Source organism: Cebidichthys violaceus, unplaced genomic scaffold (genome assembly GCF_023349555.1).
Source record: "Cebidichthys violaceus isolate CVI_PGR_0920_01 unplaced genomic scaffold, fCebVio1.0.p SCAF_32, whole genome shotgun sequence".
Lineage (NCBI taxonomy): Eukaryota > Metazoa > Chordata > Actinopteri > Perciformes > Stichaeidae > Cebidichthys > Cebidichthys violaceus.
In genome coordinates, this window is record NW_027176506.1 from 2,589,266 (window position 1) to 2,615,414 (window position 26,149).

A 26,149-nucleotide genomic window follows, 5' to 3' on the forward strand; every position below is an offset into this window, starting at 1 on the left:
GACTTAACACACATGCCTAACAATAGAGAATTTCTTCAGGAAGACATCAAACGTTAAGCAGTTTCAATGGCTCGTTGGTCTAGGGGTATGATTCTCGCTTTGGGTGCGAGAGGTCCTGGGTCCAAATCCCGGACGAGCCCACAATTTGTGTTTGGCTAATGTTGACTGTTAAATTAAGCGAGCCAAAAACTTTGTACCTTAAGAAAACGTTTCTTCCACAATTTAGCCAATGTCGTGCCCATACCAGTATGGTAGAGACTTAGTAAAAGTGTAGCTGGTTCGTCTTCTTAGCAGAACAACCAGCATTTTTTTTATTACCAAGAGACAAAGACTTAACACACATGCCTAACAATAGAGAATTTCGTCAGGAAGACATCAAACGTTAAGCAGTTTTAATGACTCAGTGGTCTACGGGTATGATTCTCACTGTGTCTGCGAGAGGTCCTGGGTCCAAATCCCGGACGAGCCCAGAATTTGTGTTTGGCTAATGTTGACTGTTAAATTAAGCGAACCAAAAACTTTGTACCTTAAGAAAACGTTTCTTCCACAATTTAGCCAATGTCGTGCCCATACCAGTATGGTAGAATCTTGGTAAAAGTGTAATTGTTTCGTCTTCTTACCAGAACACTCTTTTTTTTTTAATGCCAAGGGAAAAAGACTTAATACACATGCCTAACAATAAAGAATTTCGTCAGGCAGACATCAAATGTTGAGGTGTTTTCATGGCTCGTTGGTCTAGGGGTATGATTCTCGCTTAGGGTGCGAGAGGTCCTGGGTCCAATTCCCGGACGAGCCCAGAAGTTGTGTTTGGCTAATATTGACTGTTAAATTAAGCGAGTCAAAAACTTTGTACCTTAACAAAACGTTTCTTCCACAATTTAGCCAATGTCGTGCCCATACCAGTATGGTAGAGTCTTGGTAAAAGTGTAGCTGGTTCGTCTTCTTAGCAGAACACCCAGCATTTTTTTATTACCAAGAGAAAAAGACTTAACACACATGCCTAACAATAGAGAATTTTGTCAGGAAGACATCAAACGTTGAGAAGTTTCAATGGCTCGTTGGTCTAGGGGTATGATTCTTACTTCTTGTGCGAGAGGTCCTGGGTCCAAATCCCCCAGGAGCCCAGAATTTGTGTTTGGCTAATGTTGACTGTTTAATTAAGCGAGCCAAAAACTTTGTACCTGAAGTAAATTTTCTTCCACAATTTAGCCAATGTTATGCCAATACCAGTATGGTAGAGACTTAGTAAAAGTGTAGCTGGTTTCGTCTTCTTAGCAGAACACCCAGCATTTTTTAAATACCAAGAGACAAATACTTAACACACATGCCTAACAATAGAGAATTTCGTCAGGAAGACATCAAACGTTAAGCAGTTTTAATGACTCGGTGGTCTACGGGTATGATTCTCACTGTGTGTGCGAGAGGTCCTGGGTCCAAATCCCGGACGAGCCCAGAATTTGTGTTTGGCTAATGTTGACTGTTTAATTGAGCGAGCCAAAAACTTTGTACCTTACGAAAACGTTTCTTCCACAATTTAGCCAATGTCGTGCCCATACCAGTATGGTAGAGACTTGACAAATATGTAGCTGGTTCATCTTCTTAGCAGAACACCCAGCATCTTTTTATTACCAAGAGACAAAGACTTAATACACATGCCTAACAATAGAGAATTTCGTCAGTCAGACATCAAACCTTAAATGGCTTTTATGGCTCGTTGGTCTAAGGGTATGATTCTTGCTTAGGGTGCGAGAGGTCCCGTGTTCAGTTTCCAGACGAGCCCTGAATTTGTGTTTGGCTAATGTTGACTGTTTAATTGAGCGCGTTAAAAACTTTACACCTTAAGAAAACGTTTCTTCCACAATTTAGCCGATGACGTGCCCATACCAGTATGGTAGAGTCTTGGTAAAAGTGTAGCTGGTTCGTCTTCTTAGCAGAACTCCCATCATTTTTTTATTACCAATAGACAAATACTTAATACACATCCCTAACAATAGAGAATTTCGTCAGGAAGACATCAAACGTTAAGCAGTTTTAATGGCTCGTTGGTCTAGGGGTATGATTCTCTCATAGGGTGCGAGAGGTCTGGGGTCCAATTACCGGACGAGCCCAGAATTTGTGTTTGGCTAATGTTTACTGTTTAATTGATCGCGTTAAAAACTTTGTACTTTAAGAAAACGTTTCTTCCACAATTTAGCCGATGTCGTGCCCATACCAGTATGGTAGAGTCTTGGTAAAAGTGTAGCTGGTTCGTCTTCTTAGCAGAACACTCAGTTTTTTTTATTACCAAGAGACAAAGACTTAACACACATGCCTAACAATAGAGAATTTCGTCAGGAAGACATCAAACGTTAAGCAGTTTTAATGACTCAGTGGTCTACGGGTATGATTCTCACTGTGTCTGCGAGAGGTCCTGGGTCCAAATCCCGGACGAGCCCAGAATTTGTGTTTGGCTAATGTTGACTGTTAAATTAAGCGAGCCAAAAACTTTGTACCTTAAGAAAACGTTTCTTCCACAATTTAGCCAATGTCGTGCCCATACCAGTATGGTAGAATCTTGGTAAAAGTGTAATTGTTTCGTCTTCTTACCAGAACACTCATTTTTTTTTAATGCCAAGGGAAAAAGACTTAATACACATGCCTAACAATAAAGAATTTCGTCAGGCAGACATCAAATGTTGAGGTGTTTTAATGGCTTGTTGGTCTAGGGGTATGATTCTCACTTAGGGTGCGAGAGGTCCTGGGTCCAATTCCCGGATGAGCCCAGAAGTTGTGTTTGGCTAATGTTGACTGTTAAATTAAGCGAGTCAAAAACTTTGTACCTTACGAAAACGTTTCTTCCACAATTTAGACAATGTCGTACCCATACCAGTATGGTAGAGTCTTGGTAAAAGTGTAGCTGGTTCGTCTTCTTAGCAGAACACTCAGTTTTTTTTATTACCAAGAGACAAAGACTTAACACACATGCCTAACAATAGAGAATTTCGTCAGGAAGACATCAAACGTTAAGCAGTTTTAATGGCTTGTTGGTCTAGGGGTATGATTTTCACTTAGGGTGCGAGAGATCCCGTGTCCAATTCCCGGACGAGCCCAGAATTTGTGTTTGGCTAATGTTGACTGTTTAATTGAACGCGTTAAAAACTTTGTACCTTAAGAAAAAGTTTCTTCCACAATTTAGCCGATGTCGTGCCCATACCAGTATGGTAGAGACTTAGTAAAAGTGTAGCTGGTTTCGTCTTCTTAGCAGAACACCCAGCATTTTTTAAATACCAAGAGACAAATACTTAACACACATGCCTAACAATAGAGAATTTCGTCAGGAAGACATCAAACGTTAAGCAGTTTTAATGACTCGGTGGTCTACGGGTATGATTCTCACTGTGTGAGCGTGAGGTCCTGGGTCCAAATCCCGGACGAGCCCAGAATTTGTGTTTGGCTAATGTTGACTGTTTAATTGAGCGAGCCAAAAACTTTGTACCTTACGAAAACGTTTCTTCCACAATTTAGCCAATGTCGTGCCCATACCAGTATGGTAGAGACTTGGCAAAAATGTAGCTGGTTCATCTTCTTAGCAGAACACCCAGCATCTTTTTATTACCAAGAGACAAAGACTTAATACACATGCCTAACAATAGAGAATTTCGTCAGTCAGACATCAAACCTTAACTGGTTTTAATGGCTCGTTGGTCTAGGGGTATGATTCTCGCTTCGGGTGCGAGAGGTCCCGGGTCCAAATCCCGGACGAGCCCAGAATTTGTGTTTGGCTAATGTTGACTTTTGAATTAAGCGAGCCAAAAACTTTGTACATTAAGAAAATATTTCTTCCACAATTTAGCCAATGTCGTGCCCATACCAGTATGGTAGTCTTGGCAAAAGTGTAGCTGGTTCGTCTTCTTAGCAGAACACCCAGCATTTTTTTATTACCAAGATAAAAAGACTTAACACACATGCCTAACAATAGAGAATTTCGTCAGGAAGACATCAAACGTTGAGAAGTTTCAATGGCTCGTTGGTCTAGGGGTATGATTCTTACTTCTTGTGCGAGAGGTCCTGGATCCAAATCCCCCAGTAGCCCAGAATTTGTGTTTGGCTAATGTTGACTGTTTAATTAAGCGAGCCAAAAACTTTGTACCTGAAGTAAATTTTCTTCCACAATTTAGCCAATGTTGTGCCCATACCAGTATGGTAGAGATTTAGTAAAGGTGTAGATGGTTTCATCTTCTTAGCAGAACACCCAGCATTTTTTTAATACCAAGAGACAAACACTTAACACACATTCCTAACAATAGAGAATTTCTTCAGAAAGACATCAAACATTGAGAAGTTTTTAAAGGCTCCTTGGTCTAGGGGTATAATTTTTGCTTTGGGTGCGAAAGGTCCTGGGTTCAGATCCCGGACGAGCCCAGAATTTGTGTTTGGCTAATGTTGACTGTTTAATTAAGCGAGCCAAAAACTTTGTATCTTAAGTAAATTTTCTTCAACAATTTAGCCAATGTCGTGCCCATACCAGTATGGTAGAGTCTTGGCAAAAGTGTAGCTGGTTCATCTTCTTAGCAGAACACCCAGCATCTTTTTATTACCAAGAGACAAAGACTTAATACACATGCCTAACAATAGAGAATTTCGTCAGTCAGACATCAAACGTTAAGCAGTTTTAATGGCTCGTTGGTCTAGGGATATGATTCTCTCATAGGGTGCGAGAGGTCTGGGGTCCAATTACCGGACGAGCCCAGAATTTGTGTTTGGCTAATGTTTACTGTTTAATTGATCGCGTTAAAAACTTTGTACTTTAAGAAAACGTTTCTTCCACAATTTAGCCGATGTCGTGCCCATACCAGTATGGTAGAGTCTTGGTAAAAGTGTAGCTGGTTCGTCTTCTTAGCAGAACACTCAGTTTTTTTTATTACCAAGAGACAAAGACTTAACACACATGCCTAACAATAGAGAATTTCGTCAGGAAGACATCAAACGTTAAGCAGTTTCAATGGCTCGTTGGTCTAGGGGTATGATTCTCGCTTGGGGTGCGAGAGGTCCCAGGTCCAAATCCCGGAAGAGCCCAGAATTTGTGTTTGGCTAATGTTGACTGTTAAATTAAGCGAGCCAAAAACTTTGTAACTTAAGAAAACGTTTCTTCCACAATTTAGCCAATGTCGTGCCCATACCAGTATGGTAGAGACTTAGTAAAAGTGTAGCTGGTTCGTCTTCTTAGCATAACAACCAGCATTTTTTTTATTACCAAGAGACAAAGACTTAACACACATGCCTAACAATAGAGAATTTCGTCAGGAAGACATCAAACGTTAAGCAGTTTTAATGACTCAGTGGTCTACGGGTATGATTCTCACTGTGTCTGCGAGAGGTCCTGGGTCCAAATCCCGGACGAGCCCAGAATTTGTGTTTGGCTAATGTTGACTGTTAAATTAAGCGAGCCAAAAACTTTGTACCTTAAGAAAACGTTTCTTCCACAATTTAGCCAATGTCGTGCCCATACCAGTATGGTAGAATCTTGGTAAAAGTGTAATTGTTTCGTCTTCTTACCAGAACACTCATTTTTTTTTAATGCCAAGGGAAAAAGACTTAATACACATGCCTAACAATAGAGAATTTCGTCAGTCAGACATCAAACCTTAAATGGTTTTAATTGCTCGTTGGTCTAGGGGTATGATTCTCGCTTAGGGTGCGAGAGGTCCCGTGTTCAGTTTCCAGACGAGCCCAGAAGTTGTGTTTGGCTAATGTTGACTGTTAAATTAAGCGAGTCAAAAACTTTGTACCTTAACAAAACGTTTCTTCCACAATTTAGCCAATGTCGTACCCATACCAGTATGGTAGAGTCTTGGTAAAAGTGTAGCTGGTTCGTCTTCTTAGCAGAACACTCAGTTTTTTTTATTACCAAGAGACAAAGACTTAACACACATGCCTAACAATAGAGAATTTTGTCAGGAAGACATCAAACGTTAAGCAGTTTTAATGGCTTGTTGGTCTAGGGGTATGATTTTCACTTAGGGTGCGAGAGGTCCCGGGTCCAATTCCCGGACGAGCCCAGAATTTGTGTTTGGCTAATGTTGACTGTTTAATTGAAAGCGTTAAAAACTTTGTACCTTAAGAAAAAGTTTCTTCCACAATTTAGCCGATGTCGTGCCCATACCAGTATGGTAGAGACTTAGTAAAAGTGTAGCTGGTTTCGTCTTCTTAGCAGAACACCCAGCATTTTTTAAATACCAAGAGACAAATACTTAACACACATTCCTAACAATAGAGAATTTCGTCAGGAAGACATCAAACATTGAGAAGTTTCAATGGCTCGTTGGTCTAGGGGTATGATTCTTACTTCTTGTGCGAGAGGTCCTGGATCCAAATCCCCCAGTAGCCCAGAATTTGTGTTTGGCTAATGTTGACTGTTTAATTAAGCGAGCCAAAAACTTTGTACCTGAAGTAAATTTTCTTCCACAATTTAGCCAATGTTGTGCCCATACCAGTATGGTAGAGATTTAGTAAAAGTGTAGATGGTTTCGTCTTCTTAGCAGAACACCCAGCATTTTTTTAATACCAAGAGACAAATACTTAACACACATTCCTAACAATAGAGAATTTCTTCAGAAAGACATCAAACATTGAGAAGTTTTTAAAGGCTCCTTGGTCTAGGGGTATAATTTTTGCTTTGGGTGCGAGAGGTCCTGGGTTCAGATCCCGGACGAGCCCAGAATTTGTGTTTGGCTAATGTTGACTGTTTAATTAAGCGAGCCAAAAACTTTGTACCTTAAGTAAATTTTCTTCAACAATTTAGCCAATGTCGTGCCCATACCAGTATGGTAGAGTCTTGGCAAAAGTGTAGCTGGTTCATCTTCTTAGCAGAACACCCAGCATCTTTTTATTACCAAGAGACAAAGACTTAATACACATGCCTAACAATAGAGAATTTCGTCAGTCAGACATCAAACCTTAAATGGTTTTAATGGCTCGTTGGTCTAGGGGTATGATTCTCGCTTAGGGTGCGAGAGGTCCTGGGTCCAATTCCCGGACGAGCCCAGAAGTTGTGTTTGGCTAATGTTGACTGTTAAATTAAGCGAGTCAAAAACTTTGTACCTTAACAAAACGTTTCTTCCACAATTTAGCCAATGTCGTACCCATACCAGTATGGTAGAGTCTTGGTAAAAGTGTAGCTGGTTCGTCTTCTTAGCAGAACACTCAGTTTTTTTTATTACCAAGAGACAAAGACTTAACACACATGCCTAACAATAGAGAATTTTGTCAGGAAGACATCAAACGTTAAGCAGTTTTAATGGCTTGTTGGTCTAGGGGTATGATTTTCACTTAGGGTGCGAGAGGTCCCGGGTCCAATTCCCGGACGAGCCCAGAATTTGTGTTTGGCTAATGTTGACTGTTTAATTGAAAGCGTTAAAAACTTTGTACCTTAAGAAAAAGTTTCTTCCACAATTTAGCCGATGTCGTGCCCATACCAGTATGGTAGAGACTTAGTAAAAGTGTAGATGGTTTCGTCTTCTTAGCAGAACACCCAGCATTTTTTAAATACCAAGAGACAAATACTTAACACACATTCCTAACAATAGAGAATTTCGTCAGGAAGACATCAAACATTGAGAAGTTTTTAAAGGCTCCTTGGTCTAGGGGTATGATTCTTGCTTTGGGTGCGAGAGGTCCCGGGTCCAATTCCCGGACGAGCCCAGAAGTTGTGTTTGGCTATTGTTGACTGTTAAATTAAGCGAGCTAAAAACTTTGTACCTTAAGAAAACGTTTCTTCCACAATTTAGCCGATGTCGTGCCCATACCAGTATGGGAGAGTCTTGGTAAAAGTGTAGCTGATTCGTCTTCTTAGCAGAACACCCAGCATTTTTTTATTACCAAGAGACAAATACCTAATACACATGCGTAACAATAGAGAATTTCGTCAGGAAGACAACAAATGTTGAGCAGATTTAATGGTTTGTTGGTCTAGGGTTATGATTCTCGCCTTGGGTGCGAGTGGTCCAGGGTCCAACTCCCGGACGAGCCCAGAATTTGTGTTTGGCTAATGTTTACTGTTTAATTGACCGCGTTAAAAACTTTGTACCTTAAGAAAACGTTTCTTCCACAATTTAGCCAATGTTGTGCCCATACCAGTATGGTAGTCTTGGCAAAAGTGTAGCTGGTTCGTCTTCTTAGCAGAACACCCAGCATTTTTTTATTACCAAGATAAAAAGACTTAACACACATGCCTAACAATAGAGAATTTCGTCAGGAAGACATCAAACGTTGAGAAGTTTCAATGGCTCGTTGGTCTAGGGGTATGATTCTTACTTCTTGTGCGAGAGGTCCTGGATCCAAATCCCCCAGTAGCCCAGAATTTGTGTTTGGCTAATGTTGACTGTTTAATTAAGCGAGCCAAAAACTTTGTACCTGAAGTAAATTTTCTTCCACAATTTAGCCAATGTTGTGCCCATACCAGTATGGTAGAGATTTAGTAAAAGTGTAGATGGTTTCGTCTTCTTAGCAGAACACCCAGCATTTTTTTAATACCAAGAGACAAATACTTAACACACATTCCTAACAATAGAGAATTTCTTCAGAAAGACATCAAACATTGAGAAGTTTTTAAAGGCTCCTTGGTCTAGGGGTATAATTTTTGCTTTGGGTGCGAGAGGTCCTGGGTTCAGATCCCGGACGAGCCCAGAATTTGTGTTTGGCTAATGTTGACTGTTTAATTAAGCGAGCCAAAAACTTTGTACCTTAAGTAAATTTTCTTCAACAATTTAGCCAATGTCGTGCCCATACCAGTATGGTAGAGTCTTGGCAAAAGTGTAGCTGGTTCATCTTCTTAGCAGAACACCCAGCATCTTTTTATTACCAAGAGACAAAGACTTAATACACATGCCTAACAATAGAGAATTTCGTCAGTCAGACATCAAACCTTAAATGGTTTTAATTGCTCGTTGGTCTAGGGGTATGATTCTTGCTTAGGGTGCGAGAGGTCCCGTGTTCAGTTTCCAGACGAGCCCTGAATTTGTGTTTGGCTAATGTTGACTGTTTAATTGAGCGCGTTAAAAACTTTATAACTTAAGAAAACGTTTCTTCCACAATTTAGCCGATGACGTGCCCATACCAGTATGGTAGAGTCTTGGTAAAAGTGTAGCTGGTTCGTCTTCTTAGCAGAACTCCCATCATTTTTTTATTACCAATAGACAAATACTTAATACACATCCCTAACAATAGAGAATTTCGTCAGGAAGACATCAAACGTTAAGCAGTTTTAATGGCTCGTTGGTCTAGGGGTATGATTCTCTCATAGGGTGCGAGAGGTCTGGGGTCCAATTACCGGACGAGCCCAGAATTTGTGTTTGGCTAATGTTTACTGTTTAATTGATCGCGTTAAAAACTTTGTACTTTAAGAAAACGTTTCTTCCACAATTTAGCCGATGTCGTGCCCATACCAGTATGGTAGAGTCTTGGTAAAAGTGTAGCTGGTTCGTCTTCTTAGCAGAACACTCAGTTTTTTTTATTACCAAGAGACAAAGACTTAACACACATGCCTAACAATAGAGAATTTCGTCAGGAAGACATCAAACGTTAAGCAGTTTCAATGGCTCGTTGGTCTAGGGGTATGATTCTCGCTTTGGGTGCGAGAGGTCCCGGGTCCAAATCCCGGACGAGCCCAGAATTTGTGTTTGGCTAATGTTGACTGTTAAATTAAGCGGGCCAAAAACTTTGTACCTTAAGAAAACGTTTCTTCCACAATTTAGCCAATGTCGTGCCCATACCAGTATGGTAGAGACTTAGTAAAAGTGTAGCTGGTTCGTCTTCTTAGCAGAACAACCAGCATTTTTTTTATTACCAAGAGACAAAGACTTAACACACATGCCTAACAATAGAGAATTTCGTCAGGAAGACATCAAACGTTAAGCAGTTTTAATGACTCGGTGATCTACGGGTATGATTCTCACTGTGTGTGCGAGAGGTCCTGGGTCCAAATCCCGGACGAGCCCAGAATTTGTGTTTGGCTAATGTTGACTATTAAATTAAGCGAGCCAAAAACTTTGTACCTTAAGAAAACGTTTCTTCCACAATTTAGCCAATGTCGTGCCCATACCAGTATGGTAGAATCTTGGTAAAAGTGTAATTGTTTCGTCTTCTTACCAGAACACTCATTTTTTTTTAATGCCAAAGGAAAAAGACTTAATACACATGCCTAACAATAAAGAATTTCGTCAGGCAGACATCAAATGTTGAGGTGTTTTAATGGCTCGTTGGTCTAGGGGTATGATTCTCGCTTAGGGTGCGAGAGGTCCTGGGTCCAATTCCCGGACGAGCCCAGAAGTTGTGTTTGGCTAATACTGACTGTTAAATTAAGCGAGTCAAAAACTTTGTACCTTAACAAAACGTTTCTTCCACAATTTAGCCAATGTCGTACCCATACCAGTATGGTAGAGTCTTGGTAAAAGTGTAGCTGGTTCGTCTTCTTAGCAGAACACTCAGTTTTTTTTATTACCAAGAGACAAAGACTTAACACACATGCCTAACAATAGAGAATTTCGTCAGGAAGACATCAAACGTTAAGCAGTTTTAATGGCTTGTTGGTCTAGGGGTATGATTCTCACTTAGGGTGCGAGAGGTCCTGGGTCCAATTCCCGGACGAGCCCAGAATTTGTGTTTAGCTAATGTTGACTGTTTAATTGAACGCGTTAAAAACTTTGTACCTTAAGAAAAAGTTTCTTCCACAATTTAGCCGATGTCGTGCCCATACCAGTATGGTAGAGTCTTGGTAAAAGTGTAGCTGGTTCGTCTTCTTAGCAGAACACCCAGCATTTTTTTATTACCAAGAGAAAAAGACTTAACACACATGTCTAACAATAGAGAATTTTGTCAGGAAGACATCAAACGTTGAGAAGTTTCAATGGCTCGTTGGTCTAGGGGTATGCTTCTTGCTTCTTGTGCGAGAGGTCCTGGGTCCAAATCCCCCAGGAGCCCAGAATTTGTGTTTGGCTAATGTTGACTGTTTAATTAAGCGAGCCAAAAACTTTGTACCTGAGATAAATTTTCTTCCACAATTTAGCCAATGTTATGCCAATACCAGTATGGTAGAGACTTAGTAAAAGTGTAGCTGGTTTTGTCTTCTTAGCAGAACACCCAGCATTTTTTAAATACCAAGAGACAAATACTTAACACACATGCCTAACAATAGAGAATTTCGTCAGGAAGACATCAAACGTTAAGCAGTTTTAATGACTCGGTGGTCTACGGGTATGATTCTCACTGTGTGTGCGAGAGGTCCTGGGTCCAAATCCCGGACGAGCCCAGAATTTGTGTTTGGCTAATGTTGACTGTTTAATTGAGCGAGCCAAAAACTTTGTACCTTACGAAAACGTTTCTTCCACAATTTAGCCAATGTCGTGCCCATACCAGTATGGTAGAGACTTGACAAAAATGTAGCTGGTTCATCTTCTTAGCAGAACACCCAGCATCTTTTTATTACCAAGAGACAAAGACTTAATACACATGCCTAACAATAGAGAATTTCGTCAGTCAGACATCAAACCTTAACTGGTTTTAATGGCTCGTTGGTCTAGGGTTATGATTCTCGCCTTGGGTGCGAGAGGTCCAGGGTCCAACTCCCGGACAAGCCCAGAATTTGTGTTTGGCTAATGTTGACCGTTTAATTAAGCGAGCCAAAAACTTTGTACCTTAAGTAAATTTTCTTCAACAATTTAGCCAATGTCGTGCCCATACCAGTATGGTAGAGTCTTGGCAAAAGTGTAGCTGGTTCATCTTCTTAGCAGAACACCCAGCATCTTTTTATTACCAAGAGACAAAGACTTAATACACATGCCTAACAATAGAGAATTTCGTCAGTCAGACATCAAACCTTAAATGGCTTATATGGCTCGTTGGTCTAGGGGTATGATTCTTGCTTAGGGTGCGAGAGGTCCCGTGTTCAGTTTCCAGATGAGCCCTGAATTTGTGTTTGGCTAATGTTGACTGTTTAATTGAGCGCGTTAAAAACTTTACACCTTAAGAAAACGTTTCTTCCACAATTTAGCCGATGACGTGCCCATACCAGTATGGTAGAGTCTTGGTAAAAGTGTAGCTGGTTCGTCTTCTTAGCAGAACTCCCATCATTTTTTTATTACCAATAGACAAATACTTAATACACATCCCTAACAATAGAGAATTTCGTCAGGAAGACATCAAACGTTAAGCAGTTTTAATGACTCGGTGGTCTACGGGTATGATTCTCACTGTGTGTGCGAGAGGTCCTGGGTCCAAATCCCGGACGAGCCCAGAATTTGTGTTTGGCTAATGTTGACTGTTTAATTGAGCGAGCCAAAAACTTTGTACCTTACGAAAACGTTTCTTCCACAATTTAGCCAATGTCGTGCCCATACCAGTATGGTAGAGACTTGACAAAAATGTAGCTGGTTCATCTTCTTAGCAGAACACCCAGCATCTTGTTATTACCAAGAGACAAAGACTTAATACACATGCCTAACAATAGAGAATTTCGTCAGTCAGACATCAAACCTTAACTGGTTTTAATGGCTCGTTGGTCTAGGGTTATGATTCTCGCCTTGGTTGCGAGAGGTCCAGGGTCCAACTCCCGGACGAGCCCAGAATTTGTGTTTGGCTAATGTTGACTGTTTAATTAAGCGAGCCAAAAACTTTGTACCTTAAGTAAATTTTCTTCAACAATTTAGCCAATGTCGTGCCCATACCAGTATGGTAGAGTCTTGGCAAAAGTGTAGCTGGTTCATCTTCTTAGCAGAACACCCAGCATCTTTTTATTACCAAGAGACAAAGACTTAATACACATGCCTAACAATAGAGAATTTCGTCAGTCAGACATCAAACCTTAAATGGCTTTTATGGCTCGTTGGTCTAGGGGTATGATTCTTGCTTAGGGTGCGAGAGGTCCCGTGTTCAGTTTCCAGACGAGCCCTGAATTTGTGTTTGGCTAATGTTGACTGTTTAATTGAGCGCGTTAAAAACTTTACACCTTAAGAAAACGTTTCTTCCACAATTTAGCCGATGACGTGCCCATACCAGTATGGTAGAGTCTTGGTAAAAGTGTAGCTGGTTCGTCTTCTTAGCAGAACTCCCATCATTTTTTTATTACCAATAGACAAATACTTAATACACATCCCTAACAATAGAGAATTTCGTCAGGAAGACATCAAACGTTAAGCAGTTTTAATGGCTCGTTGGTCTAGGGGTATGATTCTCTCATAGGGTGCGAGAGGTCTGGGGTCCAATTACCGGACGATCCCAGAATTTGTGTTTGGCTAATGTTTACTGTTTAATTGATCGCGTTAAAAACTTTGTACTTTAAGAAAACGTTTCTTCCACAATTTAGCCGATGTCGTGCCCATACCAGTATGGTAGAGTCTTGGTAAAAGTGTAGCTGGTTCGTCTTCTTAGCAGAACACTCAGTTTTTTTTATTACCAAGAGACAAAGACTTAACACACATGCCTAACAATAGAGAATTTCGTCAGGAAGACATCAAACGTTAAGCAGTTTCAATGGCTCGTTGGTGTAGGGGAATGATTCTCGCTTAAGGTGCGAGAGGTCCCGGGTCCAATTCCCGGACGAGCCCACAAGTTGTGTTTGGCTAATGTTGACTGTTAAATTAAGTGAGCCAAAAACTTTGTACCTTAAGAAAACTTTAATTCCACAATTTAGCCAATGTCGTGCCCATACCAGTATAGTAGAGGCTTAGTAAAAGTGTAGCTGGTTCGTCTTCTTAGCAGAACACCCAGCATTTTTTTTATTACCAAGAGACAAAGACTTAACACGCATGCCTAACAATAGAGAATTTCGTCAGTAAGACATAAAACGTTGAGCAGTTTTAATGGCTCGTTGGTCTAGGGGTTGATTGTTGCTTCAGGTGCCGGAGGTCCTGGGTCCAAATCCCGCAGGAGCCCATAATTTGTGTTTGGCTAATGTTGACTGTTTAATTAAGCGAGCTAAAAACTTTGTACCTTAAGAAAACGTTTCTTTTACAATTTAGCCGATGTCGTGCCCATACCAGTATGGTAGAGTCTTGGCAAAAGTGTAGCTGGTTCGTCTTCTTTGTAGAACACCCAGCATTTTTTTATTACCAAGAGACAAATACTTAATACATATGCGTAACAATAGAGAATTTCGTCAGGAAGACATCGAACGTTGAGCAGTTTTAATGGCTCGTTGGTCTAGGGTTATGATTCTCGCTTTGGGTGCGAGAGGTCCCGGGTCCAAATACCGGACGATCCCAGAATTTGTGTTTGGCTAATGTTTACTGTTTAATTGAGCGCGTTAAAAACTTTGTACCTTAAGAAAACGTTTCTTCCACAATTTAGCCGATGTCTTGCCCATACCAGTATGGTAGAGTCTTGGTAAAATTGTAGCTGGTTCGTCTTCTTTGCAGAACACTCAGTTTTTTTTAATGCCAAGAGAAAAAGACTTAATACACATGCCTAACAATAAAGAATTTCATCAGGCAGACATCAAATATTGAGGTGTTTCAATGGCTCGTTGGTCTAGGGGAATGATTCTCGCTTAGGGTGCGAGAGGTCCTGTGTCCAAATCCCCCAGGAGCCCAGAATTTGTGTTTGGCTAATGTTAACTGTTTAATTAAGCGAGCCAAAAACTTTGTACCTGAAGTAAATTTTCTTCCACAATTTAGCCAATGTTATGCCAATACCAGTATGGTAGAGACTTAGTAAAAGTGTAGCTGGTTCGTCTTCTTAGCAGAACACCCAGCATTTTTTTTATTACCAAGAGACAACGACTTAACACGCATGCCTAACAATAGAGAATTTCGTCAGTAAGACATAAAACGTTGAGCAGTTTTAATGGCTCGTTGGTCTAGGGGTTGATTGTTGCTTCAGGTGCCAGAGGTCCTGTGTCCAAATCCTGCAGGAGCCCAGAATTTGTGTTTGGCTAATCTTGACTGTTTAATTAAGCGAGCCAAAAACTTTGTACCTTAAGTAAATTTTCTTCCACAATTTAGCCAATGTCGTGCCCATACCAGTATGGTAGAATCTTGATAAAAGTGTAGCTGTTTCGTCTTCTTACCAGAACACTCAGTTTTTTTTAATGCCAAGAGAAAAAGACTTAATACACATGCCTAACAATAGAGAATTTCGTCAGGAAGACAACAAATGTTGAGCAGTTTTAATGGCTTGTTGGTCTAGGGTTATGATTCTCGCCTTGGGTGCGAGTGGTCCAGGGTCCAACTCCCGGACGAGCACAGAATTTGTGTTTGGCTAATGTTTACTGTTTAATTGATCGCATTAAAAACTTTGTACCTTAAGAAAACGTTTCTTCCACAATTTAGCCAATGTCGTGCCCATACCAGTATAGTAGAGACTTAGTAAAAGTGTAGCTGGTTCGTCTTCTTAGCAGAACACCCAGCATTGTTTTTATTACCAAGAGACAAAGACTTAACACACATGCCTAACAATAGAGAATTTCGTCAGTCAGACATCAAATATTGAGGTGTTTCAATGGCTCGTTGGTCTAGGGGAATGATTCTCGCTTAGGGTGCGAGAGGTCCCGGGTCCAATTCCCGGACGAGCCCACATGTTGTGTTTGGCTAATGTTGACTGTTAAATTAAGCGAGCCAAAAACTTTGTACCTTAAGAAAACTTTAATTCCACAATTTAGCCAATGTCGTGCCCATACCAGTATAGTAGAGGCTTAGTAAAATTGTAGCTGGTTCGTCTTCTTAGCAGAACACCCAGCATTTTTTTTATTACCAAGAGACAAAGACTTAACACGCATGCCTAACAATAGAGAATTTCGTCAGTCAGACATCAAACCTTAAATGGTTTTAATGGCTCGTTGGTCTAGGGGTATGAATCTCGCTTCGGGTGCGAGCGGTCCGGGGTCCAATTCCTGGACGAGCCCAGAAGTTGTTTTTGGCTATTGTTGACTGTTAAATTAAGCGAGCTAAAAACTTTGTACCTTAAGAAAACGTTTCTTTTACAATTTAGCCGATGTCGTGCCCATACCAGTATGGTAGAGTCTTGGCAAAAGTGTAGCTGGTTCGTCTTCTTTGTAGAACACCCAGCATTTTTTTATTACCAAGAGACAAATACTTAATACACATGCGTAACAATAGAGAATTTCGTCAGGAAGACATCGAACGTTGAGCAGTTTTAATGGCTCGTTGGTCTAGGGTTATGATTCTCGCCTTGGGTGCGAGAGGTCCCGGGTCCAAATACCGGACGATCCCAGAATTTGTGTTTGGCTAATGTTTACTGTTTAATTGAGCGCGTTAAAAACTTTGTACCTTAAGAAAACGTTTCTTCCACAATTTAGCCGATGTCTTGCCCATACCAGTATGGTAGAGTCTTGGTAAAATTGTAGCTGGTTCGTCTTCTTTGCAGAACACTCAGTTTTTTTTAATGCCAAGAGAAAAAGACTTAATACACATGCCTAACAATAAAGAATTTCATCAGGCAGACATCAAATATTGAGCAGTTTTAATGGCTCGTTGGTCTAGGGTTATGATTCTCGCCTTGGGTGCGAGAGGTCCCGGGTCCAAATACCGGACGATCCCAGAATTCGTGTTTGGCTAATGTTTACTGTTTAATTGAGCGAGTCAAAAACTTTGTACATTAAGAAAACGTTTCTTCCACAATTTAGCCAATGTCGTGCCCATACCAGTATGGTAGTCTTGGCCAAAGTGTAGCTGGTTCGTCTTCTTAGCAGAACACCCAGCATTTTTTTATTACCAAGAGAAAAAGACTTAACACACATGCCTAACAATAGAGAATTTCGTCAGGAAAACATCAAACGTTAAGCAGTTTCAATGGCTCGTTGGTCTAGGGGTATGATTCTTGCTTTGGGTGCGAGAGGTCCCGGGTCCAAATCCCAGACGAGCCCAGAATTTCTGTTTGGCTAATGTTGACTGTTTAATTAAGCGAGCCAAAAACTTTGTACCTTAAGTAAATTTTCTTCAACAATTTAGCCAATGTCGTGCCCATACCAGTATGGTAGAGTCTTGGCAAAAGTGTAGCTGGTTCATCTTCTTAGCAGAACACCCAGCATCTTTTTATTACCAAGAGACAAAGACTTAATACACATGCCTAACAATAGAGAATTTCGTCAGTCAGACATCAAACCTTAAATGGCTTTTATGGCTCGTTGGTCTAGGGGTATGATTCTTGCTTAGGGTGCGAGAGGTCCCGTGTTCAGTTTCCAGACGAGCCCTGAATTTGTGTTTGGCTAATGTTGACTGTTTAATTGAGCGCGTTAAAAACTTTACACCTTAAGAAAACGTTTCTTCCACAATTTAGCCGATGACGTGCCCATACCAGTATGGTAGAGTCTTGGTAAAAGTGTAGCTGGTTCGTCTTCTTAGCAGAACTCCCATCATTTTTTTATTACCAATAGACAAATACTTAATACACATCCCTAACAATAGAGAATTTCGTCAGGAAGACATCAAACGTTAAGCAGTTTTAATGGCTCGTTGGTCTAGGGGTATGATTCTCTCATAGGGTGCGAGAGGTCTGGGGTCCAATTACCGGACGATCCCAGAATTTGTGTTTGGCTAATGTTTACTGTTTAATTGATCGCGTTAAAAACTTTGTACTTTAAGAAAACGTTTCTTCCACAATTTAGCCGATGTCGTGCCCATACCAGTATGGTAGAGTCTTGGTAAAAGTGTAGCTGGTTCGTCTTCTTAGCAGAACACTCAGTTTTTTTTATTACCAAGAGACAAAGACTTAACACACATGCCTAACAATAGAGAATTTCGTCAGGAAGACATCAAACGTTAAGCAGTTTCAATGGCTCGTTGGTGTAGGGGAATGATTCTCGCTTAAGGTGCGAGAGGTCCCGGGTCCAATTCCCGGACGAGCCCACAAGTTGTGTTTGGCTAATGTTGACTGTTAAATTAAGTGAGCCAAAAACTTTGTACCTTAAGAAAACTTTAATTCCACAATTTAGCCAATGTCGTGCCCATACCAGTATAGTAGAGGCTTAGTAAAAGTGTAGCTGGTTCGTCTTCTTAGCAGAACACCCAGCATTTTTTTTATTACCAAGAGACAAAGACTTAACACGCATGCCTAACAATAGAGAATTTCGTCAGTAAGACATAAAACGTTGAGCAGTTTTAATGGCTCGTTGGTCTAGGGGTTGATTGTTGCTTCAGGTGCCGGAGGTCCTGGGTCCAAATCCCGCAGGAGCCCATAATTTGTGTTTGGCTAATGTTGACTGTTTAATTAAGCGAGCTAAAAACTTTGTACCTTAAGAAAACGTTTCTTTTACAATTTAGCCGATGTCGTGCCCATACCAGTATGGTAGAGTCTTGGCAAAAGTGTAGCTGGTTCGTCTTCTTTGTAGAACACCCAGCATTTTTTTATTACCAAGAGACAAATACTTAATACATATGCGTAACAATAGAGAATTTCGTCAGGAAGACATCGAACGTTGAGCAGTTTTAATGGCTCGTTGGTCTAGGGTTATGATTCTCGCTTTGGGTGCGAGAGGTCCCGGGTCCAAATACCGGACGATCCCAGAATTTGTGTTTGGCTAATGTTTACTGTTTAATTGAGCGCGTTAAAAACTTTGTACCTTAAGAAAACGTTTCTTCCACAATTTAGCCGATGTCTTGCCCATACCAGTATGGTAGAGTCTTGGTAAAATTGTAGCTGGTTCGTCTTCTTTGCAGAACACTCAGTTTTTTTTAATGCCAAGAGAAAAAGACTTAATACACATGCCTAACAATAAAGAATTTCATCAGGCAGACATCAAATATTGAGGTGTTTCAATGGCTCGTTGGTCTAGGGGAATGATTCTCGCTTAGGGTGCGAGAGGTCCTGTGTCCAAATCCCCCAGGAGCCCAGAATTTGTGTTTGGCTAATGTTGACTGTTTAATTAAGCGAGCCAAAAACTTTGTACCTGAAGTAAATTTTCTTCCACAATTTAGCCAATGTTATGCCAATACCAGTATGGTAGAGACTTAGTAAAAGTGTAGCTGGTTCGTCTTCTTAGCAGAACACCCAGCATTTTTTTTATTACCAAGAGACAACGACTTAACACGCATGCCTAACAATAGAGAATTTCGTCAGTAAGACATAAAACGTTGAGCAGTTTTAATGGCTCGTTGGTCTAGGGGTTGATTGTTGCTTCAGGTGCCAGAGGTCCTGTGTCCAAATCCTGCAGGAGCCCAGAATTTGTGTTTGGCTAATCTTGACTGTTTAATTAAGCGAGCCAAAAACTTTGTACCTTAAGTAAATTTTCTTCCACAATTTAGCCAATGTCGTGCCCATACCAGTATGGTAGAATCTTGATAAAAGTGTAGCTGTTTCGTCTTCTTACCAGAACACTCAGTTTTTTTTAATGCCAAGAGAAAAAGACTTAATACACATGCCTAACAATAGAGAATTTCGTCAGGAAGACAACAAATGTTGAGCAGTTTTAATGGCTTGTTGGTCTAGGGTTATGATTCTCGCCTTGGGTGCGAGTGGTCCAGGGTCCAACTCCCGGACGAGCACAGAATTTGTGTTTGGCTAATGTTTACTGTTTAATTGATCGCATTAAAAACTTTGTACCTTAAGAAAACGTTTCTTCCACAATTTAGCCAATGTCGTGCCCATACCAGTATAGTAGAGACTTAGTAAAAGTGTAGCTGGTTCGTCTTCTTAGCAGAACACCCAGCATTGTTTTTATTACCAAGAGACAAAGACTTAACACACATGCCTAACAATAGAGAATTTCGTCAGTCAGACATCAAATATTGAGGTGTTTCAATGGCTCGTTGGTCTAGGGGAATGATTCTCGCTTAGGGTGCGAGAGGTCCCGGGTCCAATTCCCGGACGAGCCCACATGTTGTGTTTGGCTAATGTTGACTGTTAAATTAAGCGAGCCAAAAACTTTGTACCTTAAGAAAACTTTAATTCCACAATTTAGCCAATGTCGTGCCCATACCAGTATAGTAGAGGCTTAGTAAAAGTGTAGCTGGTTCGTCTTCTTAGCAGAACACCCAGCATTTTTTTTATTACCAAGAGACAAAGACTTAACACGCATGCCTAACAATAGAGAATTTCGTCAGTAAGACATAAAACGTTGAGCAGTTTTAATGGCTCGTTGGTCTAGGGGTTGATTGTTGCTTCAGGTGCCAGAGGTCCGGGGTCCAAATCCCGCAGGATCCCATAATTTGTGTTTGGCTAATGTTGACTGTTTAATTAAGCGAGCCAAAAACTTTGTACCTCAAGTAAATTTTCTTCCACAATTTAGCCAATGTCGTGCCCATACCAGTATGGTAGAATCTTGATAAAAGTGTAGCTGTTTCGTCTTCTTACCAGAACACTCAGTTTTTTTTAATGCCAAGAGAAAAATACTTAATACACATGCCTAACAATAGAGAATTTCGTCAGGAAGACAACAAATGTTGAGCAGTTTTAATGGCTTGTTGGTCTAGGGTTATGATTCTCTCCTTGGGTGCGAGTGGTCCAGGGTCCAACTCCCGGACGAGCCCAGAATTTGTGTTTGGCTAATGTTTACTGTTTAATTGATCGCATTAAAAACTTTGTACCTTAAGAAAACGTTTCTTCCACAATTTAGCCAATGTCGTGCCCATACCAGTATAGTAGAGACTTAGTAAAAGTGTAGCTGGTTCGTCTTCTTAGCAGAACACCCAGCATTGTTTTTATTACCAAGAGACAAAGACTTAACACACATGCCTAACAATAGAGAATTTCGTCAGTCAAACATCAAACCTTAAATGGTTTTAATGGCTCGTTGGTCTAGGGGTATGAATCTCGCTTCGGGTGCGAGCGGTCCGGGGTCCAATTCCTGGACGAGCCCAGAAGTTGTTTTTGGCTATTGTTGACTGTTAAATTAAGCGAGCTAAAAACTTTGTACCTTAAGAAAACGTTTCTTTTACATTTTAGCCGATGTCGTGCCCATACCAGTATGGTAGAGTCTTGGCAAAAGTGTAGCTGGTTCGTCTTCTTTGTAGAACACCCAGCATTTTTTTATTACCAATAGACAAATACTTAATACACATGCGTAACAATAGAGAATTTCGTCAGGAAGACATCGAACGTTGAGCAGTTTTAATGGCTCGTTGGTCTAGGGTTATGATTCTCGCCTTGGGTGCGAGAGGTCCCGGGTCCAAATACCGGACGATCCCAGAATTTGTGTTTGGCTAATGTTTACTGTTTAATTGAGCGCGTTAAAAACTTTGTACCTTAAGAAAACGTTTCTTCCACAATTTAGCCGATGTCTTGCCCATACCAGTATGGTAGAGTCTTGGTAAAATTGTAGCTGGTTCGTCTTCTTTGCAGAACACTCAGTTTTTTTTAATGCCAAGAGAAAAAGACTTAATACACATGCCTAACAATAAAGAATTTCATCAGGCAGACATCAAATATTGAGGTGTTTCAATGGCTCGTTGGTCTAGGGGAATGATTCTCGCTTAGGGTGCGAGAGGTCCTGTGTCCAAATCCCCCAGGAGCCCAGAATTTGTGTTTGGCTAATGTTGACTGTTTAATTAAGCGAGCCAAAAACTTTGTACCTGAAGTAAATTTTCTTCCACAATTTAGCCAATGTTATGCCAATACCAGTATGGTAGAGACTTAGTAAAAGTGTAGCTGGTTCGTCTTCTTAGCAGAACACCCAGCATTTTTTTTATTACCAAGAGACAACGACTTAACACGCATGCCTAACAATAGAGAATTTCGTCAGTAAGACATAAAACGTTGAGCAGTTTTAATGGCTCGTTGGTCTAGGGGTTGATTGTTGCTTCAGGTGCCAGAGGTCCTGGGTCCAAATCCTGCAGGAGCCCAGAATTTGTGTTTGGCTAATCTTGACTGTTTAATTAAGCGAGCCAAAAACTTTGTACCTTAAGTAAATTTTCTTCCACAATTTAGCCAATGTCGTGCCCATACCAGTATGGTAGAATCTTGATAAAAGTGTAGCTGTTTCGTCTTCTTACCAGAACACTCAGTTTTTTTTAATGCCAAGAGAAAAAGACTTAATACACATGCCTAACAATAGAGAATTTCATCAGGAAGACAACAAATGTTGAGCAGTTTTAATGGCTTGTTGGTCTAGGGTTATGATTCTCTCCTTGGGTGCGAGTGGTCCAGGGTCCAACTCCCGGACGAGCCCAGAATTTGTGTTTGGCTAATGTTTACTGTTTAATTGATCGCATTAAAAACTTTGTACCTTAAGAAAACGTTTCTTCCACAATTTAGCCAATGTCGTGCCCATACCAGTATAGTAGAGACTTAGTAAAAGTGTAGCTGGTTCGTCTTCTTAGCAGAACACCCAGCATTGTTTTTGTTACCAAGAGACAAAGACTTAACACACATGCCTAACAATAGAGAATTTCGTCAGTCAGACATCAAACCTTAAATGGTTTTAATGGCTCGTTGGTCTAGGGGTATGAATCTCGCTTCGGGTGCGAGCGGTCCGGGGTCCAATTCCTGGACGAGCCCAGAAGTTGTTTTTGGCTATTGTTGACTGTTAAATTAAGCGAGCTAAAAACTTTGTACCTTAAGAAAACGTTTCTTTTACAATTTAGCCGATGTCGTGCCCATACCAGTATGGTAGAGTCTTGGCAAAAGTGTAGCTGGTTCGTCTTCTTTGTAGAACACCCAGCATTTTTTTATTACCAAGAGACAAATACTTAATACACATGCGTAACAATAGAGAATTTCGTCAGGAAGACATCGAACGTTGAGCAGTTTTAATGGCTCGTTGGTCTAGGGTTATGATTCTCGCCTTGGGTGCGAGAGGTCCCGGGTCCAAATACCGGACGATCCCAGAATTTGTGTTTGGCTAATGTTTACTGTTTAATTGAGCGCGTTAAAAACTTTGTACCTTAAGAAAACGTTTCTTCCACAATTTAGCCGATGTCTTGCCCATACCAGTATGGTAGAGTCTTGGTAAAATTGTAGCTGGTTCGTCTTCTTTGCAGAACACTCAGTTTTTTTTAATGCCAAGAGAAAAAGACTTAATACACATGCCTAACAATAAAGAATTTCATCAGGCAGACATCAAATATTGAGCAGTTTTAATGGCTCGTTGGTCTAGGGTTATGATTCTCGCCTTGGGTGCGAGAGGTCCCGGGTCCAAATACCGGACGATCCCAGAATTCGTGTTTGGCTAATGTTTACTGTTTAATTGAGCGAGTCAAAAACTTTGTACATTAAGAAAACGTTTCTTCCACAATTTAGCCAATGTCGTGCCCATACCAGTATGGTAGTCTTGGCCAAAGTGTAGCTGGTTCGTCTTCTTAGCAGAACACCCAGCATTTTTTTATTACCAAGAGAAAAAGACTTAACACACATGCCTAACAATAGAGAATTTCGTCAGGAAAACATCAAACGTTAAGCAGTTTCAATGGCTCGTTGGTCTAGGGGTATGATTCTTGCTTTGGGTGCGAGAGGTCCCGGGTCCAAATCCCAGACGAGCCCAGAATTTCTGTTTGGCTAATGTTGACTGTTTAATTAAGCGAGCCAAAAACTTTGTACCTTAAGTAAATTTTCTTCAACAATTTAGCCAATGTCGTGCCCATACCAGTATGGTAGAGTCTTGGCAAAAGTGTAGCTGGTTCATCTTCTTAGCAGAACACCCAGCATCTTTTTATTACCAAGAGACAAAGACTTAATACACATGCCTAACAATAGAGAATTTCGTCAGTCAGACATCAAACCTTAAATGGTTTTAATGGCTCGTTGGTCTAGGGGTATGATTCTCTCATAGGGTGCGAAAGGTCCTGGGTCCAAATCCCGGACGAGCCCAGAAGTTGTGTTTGGCTAATGTTGACTGTTAAATTAAGCGAGCCAAAAGCTTTGTACCTTAAGAAAATGTTTCTTCCACAATTTAGCCAATGTCGTGCCCATACCAGTATGGTAGAATCTTAGTAAAAGTGTAGCTGTTTCGTCTTCTTACCAGAACACTCAGTTTTTTTTAATGCCAAGAGAAAAAGACTTAATTCACATGCCTAACAATAAAGAATTTCGTCAGGCAGACATCAAATGTTGAGGTGTTTTAATGGCTCGTTGGTCTAGGGGTATGATTCTCGCTTAGGGTGCGAGAGGTCCCGCGTCCAATTCCCGGACGAGCCCTGAATTTGTGTTTGGCTAATGTTGACTGTTTAATTGAACGCGTTAAAAACTTTGTACCTTAAGAAAACGTTTCTTCCACAATTTAGCCGATGTCGTGCCCATACCAGTATGGTAGAGAGTTAGTAAAAGTGTAGCTGGTTCGTCTTCTTAGCAGAACACTCAGTTTTTTTTAATGCCAAGAGAAAAAGACTTAATACACATGCCTAACAATAAAGAATTTCGTCAGGAAGACATCAACTTTTGAGGTGTTTTATTGGCTCGTTGGTCTAGGGGTATGATTCTCGCTTAGGGTGCGAGAGGTCCAGCGTCCAACTCCCGGACGAGCCCAGAATTTGTGTTTGGCTAACGTTGACTTTTAAATTAAGCGAGCCAAAAGCTTTGTACCTTAAGAAAACGTTTCTTCCACAATTTAGCCAATGTCGTTCCCATACCAGTATGGTAGAGTCTTGGTAAAATTGTTGCTGGTTCGTCTTCTTAGCAAAACACCCAGCATTTTTTTATTACCAAGAGAAAAAGACTTAACGCACATGCCTAACAATAGAGAATTTCGTAAGGAAGACATCAAACGTTAAGCAGTTTTAATGGCTCGTTGGTCTAGGGGTATGATTCTCGCTTCGGGTGAGAGAGGTCCTGGGTCCAAATCCCGGACGAGCCCAGAATTTGTGTTTGGCTAATGTTGACTGTTCAATTAAGCGAGCCAAAAACTTTGTACATTAAGAAAATGTTTCTTCCACAATTTAGCCAATGTCGTGCCCTTCCGGTATGGTAGTCTTGGCAAAAGTGTAGCTGGTTCATCTTCTTAGCAGAACACCTAGCATTTTTTTATTACCAAGAGAAAAAGACTTAACACACATGCGTAACAATAGAGAATTTCGTCAGGAAGACATCAAACGTTGAGAAGTTTCAATGGCTCGTTGGTCTAGGGGTATGATTCTTACTTCTTGTGCGAGAGGTCCTGGATCCAAATCCCCCAGGAGCCCAGAATTTGTGTTTGGCTAATGTTGACTGTTTAATTAAGCGAGCCAAAAACTTTGTACCTGAAGTAAATTTTCTTCCACAATTTAGCCAATGTTGTGCCCATACCAGTATGGTAGAGACTTAGTAAAAGTGTAGCTGGTTTCGTCTTCTTAGCAGAACACCCAGCATTTTTTTAATACCAAGAGACAAATACTTAACGCACATTCCTAACAATAGAGAATTTCTTCAGAAAGACATCAAACGTTAAGAAACCTTTAAAGGCTCCGTGGTCTAGGGGTATGATTCTTGCTTTGGGTGCGAGAGGTCCCGGGTTCAGATCACGGACGACCCCAGAATTTGTGTTTGGCTAATGTTGACTGTTTAATTAAGCGAGCCAAAAACTTTGTACCTTAAGTCAATTTTCTTCAACAATTTAGCCAATGTCGTGCCCATACCAGTATGGTAGAGTCTTGGCAAAAGTGTAGCTGGTATATCTTCTTAGCAGAACACCCAGCATCTTTTTATTACCAAGAGACAAAGACTTAATACACATGCCTAACAATAGAGAATTTCGTCAGTCAGACAACAAACCTTAAATGGCTTTTATGGCTCGTTGGTCTAGGGGTATGATTCTCGCTTAGGGTGCGAGAGGTCCTGGGTCCAATTCCCGGACGAGCCCAGAAGTTGTGTTTGGCTATTGTTGACTGTTAAATTAAGCGAGCTAAAAACTTTGTACCTTAAGAAAACGTTTCTTCCACAATTTAGCCGATGTCGTGCCCATACCTGTATGGTAGAGTCTTGGCAAAAGTGTAGCTGGTTCGTCTTCTTTGCAGAACACCCAGCATTTTTTTATTACCAAGAGACAAATACTTAATACACATGCCTAACAATAGAGTATTTCGTCAGGAAGACATCAAACGTTAAGCAGTTTTAATGGCTCGTTGGTCTAGGGGTATGATTCTTCCTTTGGGTGCGAGAGGTCCCGGGTTCAGATTCCGGACGAGCAAAGAATTTGTGTTTGGCTAATGTTGACTGTTCAATTAAGCGAGCCAAAAACTTTTCACCTTAAGTAAATTTTCTTCAACAATTTAGCCAATGTCGTGCCCATACCAGTATGGTAGAGTCTTGGCAAAAGTGT

General features: G+C 40.8%; 9 non-coding genes across 9 annotated transcripts; all 9 read left to right on the plus strand.

Moving 5' to 3' along the window:
* The first annotated feature begins 68 nt into the window (after positions 1 to 68).
* On the plus strand, positions 69 to 140 carry trnap-ugg (transfer RNA proline (anticodon UGG)). The gene has a single exon. It is a non-coding gene; the product is annotated as a tRNA-Pro (tRNA).
* Positions 141 to 724: 584 nt separating this feature from the next.
* trnap-agg (transfer RNA proline (anticodon AGG)) lies at positions 725 to 796 on the plus strand. Its single transcript has one exon. It is a non-coding gene; the product is annotated as a tRNA-Pro (tRNA).
* Positions 797 to 3,674: 2,878 nt separating this feature from the next.
* On the plus strand, positions 3,675 to 3,746 carry trnap-cgg (transfer RNA proline (anticodon CGG)). The gene has a single exon. It is a non-coding gene; the product is annotated as a tRNA-Pro (tRNA).
* Positions 3,747 to 6,951: 3,205 nt separating this feature from the next.
* trnap-agg (transfer RNA proline (anticodon AGG)) lies at positions 6,952 to 7,023 on the plus strand. The gene has a single exon. It is a non-coding gene; the product is annotated as a tRNA-Pro (tRNA).
* A 2,550-nt stretch (positions 7,024 to 9,573) lies between these two features.
* trnap-ugg (transfer RNA proline (anticodon UGG)) lies at positions 9,574 to 9,645 on the plus strand. Its single transcript has one exon. It is a non-coding gene; the product is annotated as a tRNA-Pro (tRNA).
* A 584-nt stretch (positions 9,646 to 10,229) lies between these two features.
* Positions 10,230 to 10,301, plus strand: trnap-agg (transfer RNA proline (anticodon AGG)). The gene has a single exon. It is a non-coding gene; the product is annotated as a tRNA-Pro (tRNA).
* Positions 10,302 to 15,470: 5,169 nt separating this feature from the next.
* Positions 15,471 to 15,542, plus strand: trnap-agg (transfer RNA proline (anticodon AGG)). The gene has a single exon. It is a non-coding gene; the product is annotated as a tRNA-Pro (tRNA).
* A 4,185-nt stretch (positions 15,543 to 19,727) lies between these two features.
* Positions 19,728 to 19,799, plus strand: trnap-agg (transfer RNA proline (anticodon AGG)). The gene has a single exon. It is a non-coding gene; the product is annotated as a tRNA-Pro (tRNA).
* A 5,819-nt stretch (positions 19,800 to 25,618) lies between these two features.
* On the plus strand, positions 25,619 to 25,690 carry trnap-agg (transfer RNA proline (anticodon AGG)). Its single transcript has one exon. It is a non-coding gene; the product is annotated as a tRNA-Pro (tRNA).
* Positions 25,691 to 26,149: the final 459 nt, after the last annotated feature.